Here is a 7,629-nt window from a genome sequence, read left to right on the forward strand (position 1 = left end):
GGGGTTTTTTTTTGTTTTTTTTTTTTTCTTTTTTTTTTTTTTTTTGCGGTGCCTCTCTTTGTCAGAATTAGTCAGGGCTGAACTGCCTGCGCTCCCCAAGGAGACCCCATTTCACCCTGCCTAAAGTTCACCGCCTTGTCAAACCGAGCTAATCTCCTGCCGGGGAAGGAAAAAGGCTCATTTCAAACTGCTGCACACTCGGGGAGAGCCTGGGGGGAGGGAGGAGGTCTTCCTGGCTCCAGCCTGAAAAGACCCCGGACAATAATACCCCTTTTGTTCTAGGACAGTGGGAGGGGGCTCGGCGGTAGGAATGAAAGATGGGGGATATTAAAGGAGCAGGTGAAAGACATGAGTCTTCAACAGGCCCAGATAAGAGCCGCCCCCCTTCTAATCTGGCTGGGAGCTTATTATCTCCCTGCCACAGTCATTACCATTAATATTAAATATGAAAAAAAAAAAAAAAGAAAACTGCACGCCAGACAACAACCCCAAAGAGGCGGCTTTGAGGCAGTGGTGGTGGAGGGACTGCCAGAGCTCGGGCCAGGCCCAGGAGGGGAGGCCTGGGATCCTCAGGGATGCTCCAGCCTGCTCTGCCTCGGAGTGTCCCTTTGATGCCAAAAGTGGCTGAGCCAGAGGCTCTTTTGAGTAAAAAACAACAAAATCGGGCGTTCTGGGCAAGTGCAGAGTCTGAACAGCCCAGCCCAGTGAGGGAAGGAGGTGCAGGGCAAAGCTGGCCCAGGGCAGCTCTCACTCCCTGTCCCCTGTCTGTCACCAAGGGCTGCCCAGTCCCCGCTGTGTCACCTCCTGGCCATGGCAAGGTGGCCCCGAGCCCACCGTGCATCCCCTGGGCTGAGTCTCTGAGCGTCCCCCAGCTCTGTCCCTGCCACAGGTGGCCCTGGGGAGAGCCCTTTGGCGGCTCTTTGTGCCCTGTGTGTGTCTGGGAAGGTTTCCTTTGTTCCAGGAGCTCTCGGGGCGGGGATGCTCGGAGCTGTTTGCTCAGCGCTCGCCCCAGCAGCCCCTCGGCCTCGGTAAATAGCAGCGAGCCCCGCTGCCTGCAGCAGTCCTGGCTGAGCAGCAGAGGCACAAATTCCCTTCCCAGCACCCAGAGAGGAGCTTCCAGCTCAGCACAGCGCTTGGCTCTGCTGGACACCCACAGATCCCGTTTCTGATGCGTCTTGTCCGTGCAGGAAAAGGGGTGGATTTGGGATTTGGGGGTTCCCTTCTGTGCCAGCCCATGGAGTGATGCTCCCAAACTTCCTCAGGGGGACCCCCGGGCAAGGGGAGCTGAGGTTGGGCAGCAGCGCTGGGCTCTTGGGGCTTTATCAACCACGATGGGGCAGGAGGGACTGAGGGGAAAAGGGGAAAGATCTCCGGCTCTGGGCTTCCCTCATCCTTCCCGTGCTTTCTTCCCAGAGTTTACCTCCCTAGGAGAGGGATTGATGGGTTATTTGGGGAGGGAGTTGTGGGGCACAACCCCCTGAAGGTGCAGTGTAAAAGGATTGGGGTCAAGCTCCCCTCTGGAGAAACCCGGGAAGGCGGGAATGGGAACCGGGATTGGAATGGGAACAGGAAAGGGAATGGGAATGGGAATGGAAACAGGAACGGGAACGGCAACGGGAATGGGAATGGGAATGGAAACAGGAACGGGAACGGCAACGGGAATGGGAATGGGAATGGAAACAGGAACGGGAACGGCAACGGGAATGGGAATGGGAATGGAAACAGGAACGGGAACGGGAATGGGAATGGGAATGGGATGGGATGGGATGGGAATGGGAGTGGGAACAGGGATGGGAATGGGAATAAGAACGGGAATGGGAATGGGAATGGGAATGGGAATGGGAATGGAGGAATCACCCATCCTTCCAATTGCCCACTCCCGTTTTTCCAAGCTCCATCCATTCTTTTTTCTGCTCAACCAGCCTGGATTAGATTAGATGAGATTAGATAAGCAGCTACTTATCTAATCAGGGATGGATGAGTGTGCCAGACAAGGAATGTGGCGTTCCAGGAGAAACCAGGAATCCTTTGGGCATCTCCCACCTCAAAGGGCTTTTTTTTCCTCTGCTGATCTCAAAGCTCTCAGCTCATTATTTAATTAATTCTCTTCTAAAAACCAGTTTTAAGTCTTGAGACAAGGCTTTCACACACACACACACACACGCAAGAAACCACATCAAGTGCAGGGAACCAGACAGCCCCAAAAATAACCCCAATTCCCAGGGCTGCTTCCACGTCCAGGCAGTTCCGGAGATGTTGCTTATTCTGGTCTTAACAAATATTAATTAAACCTCCGAGGAGGGATGTTTTGTTGTCTCTTTTGCTCTTGACACAACAAAAATAAGCTGAAGAAGCTCCAAGAGCAGCAGAGAATTGTGTTTGCTCAATATGGGCGAATTCCCTGCTCCAGCTGGGTTTTCTGGGAGGTTTTCCCCTCCTCTCCTATCGCAGCAGTGGAAATTTCAACAGAAAAAAATGGGGGTTTGCGCCTTAATTTTAAATAAAATCAGGCTGGGACAACCCACCCTTCTCATGGGAGCCCAAAATTCCTCAATTTTTTGGGTGAAACAGCTCCAGAGGCCAAAATTTTGCAGTTTGGGCTGATGGATCCATGGGAATGCTCGGGATCCTGGAGCTGCCGGGGGATGGGATGAGCTGTGGTTGTGGCTGTGGTTGGGGTTATCATCACCAGCCCCCAAACAGGGCTGGTGGGAAGGAAGAGCCTCGCCCAAGGACGGGGAAATCTGTGAAAAATTCGCTGTGGGAATTGCAGGAGAACACATTTGCACCGCAATGAGGGAGGAAATGGGGGTTTCTCTGCTGGAAGTGGGAGTTTTTCTCCAGGGAAAATGAGGGATCACCCCCAGGGATCCTCCAAAATGAGTGAATCATCCCTGGATTTCCCATTTTTTGGAAGCGAAGGGCATCCCCAGCCCTGGTGTAGTTTGGTTTTCCATGGAAAATTGAGTTATTGCTGGAGAAAAAGGCACGGGGATATGTGGGGAGGAAGGGAAAGGGTGTAAATCCCAGCAGCACTGGATCTCTTCTCAATTTGGGGCAGGTTGGGTGAAAATTGGGAAAGAATTCAGAGGGTTCCCCATGCGGTTGTGGGCGCCCAGGGGTGCTGGGCCAAATTTTCCAAAAGGAAAATGCAAAAAGAAAAAAAAAAATTAGGGTGGAAATCCAGAGAGGGAGGGAAAGTGAAATTAAATAAAAGAACAGGATTAAAACAAAACAGAAATAAAAGAAATAAAGGAGAAGAAACTTTCCTAAAACGGCGCAAAAGGAGAAGGAGTTTCACAAAGCGACACTTAATTCCAGGCTTTTCCTTTGCCTTTTCCACCTCGGAAGCATGAAAGCAGCTAAATTAGCAAAACAGAAGTAAACTGTTGACTGCTTCATTGCAGGATTAAGTGTGATAAATGGAGGTTTTGTTCAGCCTCTGTCCAGATGTTGTGTCTACGCTGGGTGTTTTTTCTTCCTTTTTTTTTCCTTCTTCTCCTTTTTTTTTTAATTTTTTTTTTTTTTTACATTCTTGGCCCCAATCCCATATATATTTTGGATACTGCAGGGAGTATATAATATCATTGGAAAATGATGTGGTCTGGTAACCTTTTAAATAACATTTCCTCCCTCCTCTCTTTTCTAATAGTTTGTTTTTCTTTCCATGTTTGCCTTTTATTGGGGGGAAATTTTGCTTGGAAATTAATGAGGCCAAGGCTTGAAAACAAACCAAACAAACAACCCCCCCTAAAAAGCAAGAAGCACCCCAAACCTCACTATTTCCCCTCTCCATTTAGGGGGGGAAAAAAGAGTTAAGGGATTTGTAAGGGCACAGGCCAAGGATGTGTTTGGGACTTTTTTTTTCTCTGTCTAGAAAACCTTCCTGATTATTTTTTAACATTCCCAGTGCACTCAGCCCAGGAGCCAGGCTGGGCTTGGGGCAGCACTTTCAGTTCCTTGCTCTGTTTGTATTATTGGAGCCCCAGACCCCAAAAGCACAAATTTTTTTTGGCCTTGTTTTCCATGGATCAGAAGTACCTGTCACTCCTGGAAGTGCTGGATTGGCCTTTCCTGAATTTTTCCAGCATCCAGACCCCCAGTTTTGGTGGTTTTGGGGGTTTTGGGGGTGACAGTGGCCAGGACAGATCCCGGGTGAGGTTCCCAACCCCGTCCCCACAGCCAGGCACCATTCCCTGGGATTTTAGGATTTTATCACCCCCTCCAAAAAAAGAAAAACTTCTTTTTAACATCCCAAATGTTTTGGAAATGGCCAGGGGCTGCCAGCAGCGGGTTCAGTGCTCCAGCTCTGTGCTTCCCTCATCCTTCCCATGCTCCCTGTAGGTTTTTTGGTTTTTTTTCCAGAGTCTACCTTAAAATCCCATCCTGCTGCTGGCTGAGCCTCCCTTGGCTCGGGAGCCGCCGGGAGAGGAGCCCAGCCCAGGCTAAAATTGCTCTGTTGAGTCACCAAGAGCCGGCAGGGCCAGGGCAGGCACCCCTGGCAGGGCAGGGACTGCAGAATTTGGGGTCTCATCCCATGGCAGAGTGAGGAAGGGAGAATTTGGGGTCTGACCCACCAGTAGGGTTTGGGGTCTGACCCACTGGTTGGGTGAGGAAAGGAGAATTTGGGGTCTCATCCCATGGCAGAGTGAGGAAGGGAGAATTTGGGATCTGACCCACCAGTAGGGTGGGGAGAGGAGATTTTGGGTTCTCACCCACAGCTGGGTGAGGAAAGGATGGGGAATATCCTTATGGAAATGCCATGGGATTGGTCAGCATGGATGAGGAAATGGGGAATATCCCTATGGAAATACCAGGGGAATGGCCAGCATGGAATGGGGAATATCCATGTGGAAATGCCAGGGGAATGGCCAGCAGGGATGGGAAATATCCCTGTGGAAATGCCATGGGAATGGCCAGCATGGAAAGGGAACATCCCTGTGGAAATGCCGTGGGAATGGCCAGCATGGAAAGGGAACATCCTTGTGGAAATGCCGTGGGAATGGCCAGCATGCAAACCCCCCATGGACGCTGCCCCTTGTTGAGGAGCAGTGCCCCCGTTACCACCAGGCTGTCCTGGCACTGCTCACCCCAGGCTGCAAACCCCCACCCTGGCACGCCCCTGTGCCCTGAGCGCTCTGTTTTTTCCACGGGGACACAAAACAAACCCCCGGAGCAATCCAGAAGAAATCCAGGTGAGAATTCCAGCAGATAAAGCCGCGGCCGCTCCCGGCCGTAAACACCTCGGAAAGCCGCTCGCAATTTTTCTCCCCACCATCACCTCCCTGCCTCCCCTCCTCTCCCTCTCCTTCCTCCCCCCTCTCTCTCTCTCTCTGTTAAGGTAGCAGCGTGGGAGCTCTGCCAAAACGCTGCGGTCCCGTGGGGAAGCTTTGCTCTCACTGAAAGAGCCCCTGCGCCTGCCAGCCCAATTAAAACAACGTGCAAGGAAAGCAGCATCTGGAATTGCGCTGCTCTCACAGCCAAGTCACAATTGTTTAGTCTGAAAGTCGGTTCAGGGAGAGCGGGGCTGGCGGGAGAGCAGTGGCCCCCACATCTGGATTTGCGGCTAGACAGCCTCTTTGGCTGCAGGCCTGTGTGCATGTGCATTTTTAACTTTAGGATATGCTGACAAGTTAAGAAGTCAGAAAGTCAGTCACAGTAACAGCCTCCGCGGCCCCTTCCTCCCTCCGCCCCTTTCTAACACACACACGCAGTTGACTAAATACAATTTTCTGACATCCTTTCATCTGGAGAGAGTTTCTTCCCGTTCCAGCCTGCAGCCCGGGTCCCCGATGAGTTATTTGAGCTGAGCCAACACATGTGAACAAAAAGGCTTCTCTTCGCTCCGTGCTCGGGGGCCCGGCGGCTCTGCCCCCGTTCCACCGCCCCTGGGGACAGGGGACAGGGGACAGCCTGCCCCTCACGGCAGCCCTGGGGGTGTCAGAGTGGCTCCAGCCCAAAGGGGAGGGTGGGGGCAGCCAAAAAAATGAGCTGCTGAGCCCCCCCGGCGTTGTGCCTTGCTTGGGTCAAAGATTTTGCTTGGATTTCTTTTTTTCTTCCGAGCCGTGGCGAGGCTGAGGTGTTGAGGTGTTGGTCATTCATTCAGAGGGTTGGTCATTCATTTCTTAGGCAAAATCTCCCCCCAAAAATGACAGAGAGGGCCGGTCTGAGCTTTTGTAGGCGCAGCTCATGGTCGCACTGCCATGCCCAGCTTGAGCTGGTTCACTCAGTGCCCAAAAATCGCCCACTGTGGGCATTTTTGCTGTGCCAGGGGAAAGAGCATGCAGGAGGATACCCAGGTGCCACCGAGGCAGCCACATGCACCGGGTGAGCCCTGCTGACCAAAGCACTGCCAGGAGAGCATCGGGGTGGGCGCAAATCCCACCCTCCTGCAGGACCCAGAGCTTCAGAGAAAGCCCTTTTGTCATGAGCAGCTTCCCCCGAGCTGCCAGGAACTCCTGGGTGCCCGAGGTGCGCCTGGCTCCTGCTTTGTCCCTCCTGCTGTGGCCATGGGCACCGTGGGCAAAGCACTGAGATGGGATAAAACCAGGGACAGTTTCAGGCTGGTGCCACCCAGAGCCGCTCTGGGCTCGGCTCTCAGACCCAGGGGACCCTCACAGAGGCTGCTGCACATCACGGCCATGAGCTCTCAGAAGCGGCCACCGATTTGGGGCAGGGTTTGGCACAGAGATCCCAAGCACCCCACGCTCGTGGATCCCACGGTGAAACACCAACCACCCCATTAAAACAAACACCGTAAATCCAAGCTCTGAAAAGCCTGGGGGCGACACTTCAAGCTTTTCCCTCTGAGAAAGCAACATTTTGCTTTTTTCCCTTTGGTTTACACCTGGAACTGAGCTTATCCTGCCCCTCACCCCAATGTCTGACCTTTGCTCAGCCCAGATCCCAGAGTGGGGCTGCTCCCTGTGCTGGGGGGGATTCCTGGGGATGCCCGGAGCCCCCGGGATGGATTTGGGGTTTTGTGCCCTGGTGGGATGGGCTGCTCGGGTTCCAGCTGCCTCCCCAGGTGTCCCTGCTCCTGCCCCCTGTGTGCAGGGCCGTCGCCACCAAACTGGTTTAGCAGCTCTGGGCTCTGTTGTTTCGAAAGGCTCCCAAATACGTGTTGCTCGTGTTGCTCTCGGAGTTCTCCTGGATAAATAAATACCGGCATTTCTGCCCCGACCTTTGCTCTCCGGCCGGGTTTCTCCTAAATGCAGAGCACACAAAACCCCTGAGAAGCCTGAACAGCCCCGTTTCCACGTGCTGACACGTCTGGGAACTCTCTTCCTCATCCTCCCCATCCTCCTCCTCACAACCGCAGAGCTTGGGCTCACCAGAGACCCAGAAGCTTCTGCGCTTCTCCCGCCCGGAGCGTGGAGGGGCCGGGGAGGGGATGGAAAAGCTGTGCCATCAATGCCAGCATTCACAAATCCCATGTGGGGCCTCCAGCTCCTTCCAAACCACTGGGAAGCCAGGCCACGGTGCTGCAGTGGCTCTCCAGGATGAATCCGTTGGGGTTTTCCTTTACGGCCTCTCACTTTGCAGGGCGGCAAGGTCACATCTCCCAGGGTGGCAGGGTGGCTTTTGCAATTGTGTCACGAGTCTCGTGGTGGCTTGCTGTTTACTCTG

The sequence above is a fragment of the Geospiza fortis genome, unplaced genomic scaffold (genome assembly GCF_000277835.1).
Source record: "Geospiza fortis unplaced genomic scaffold, GeoFor_1.0 scaffold14, whole genome shotgun sequence".
Lineage (NCBI taxonomy): Eukaryota > Metazoa > Chordata > Aves > Passeriformes > Thraupidae > Geospiza > Geospiza fortis.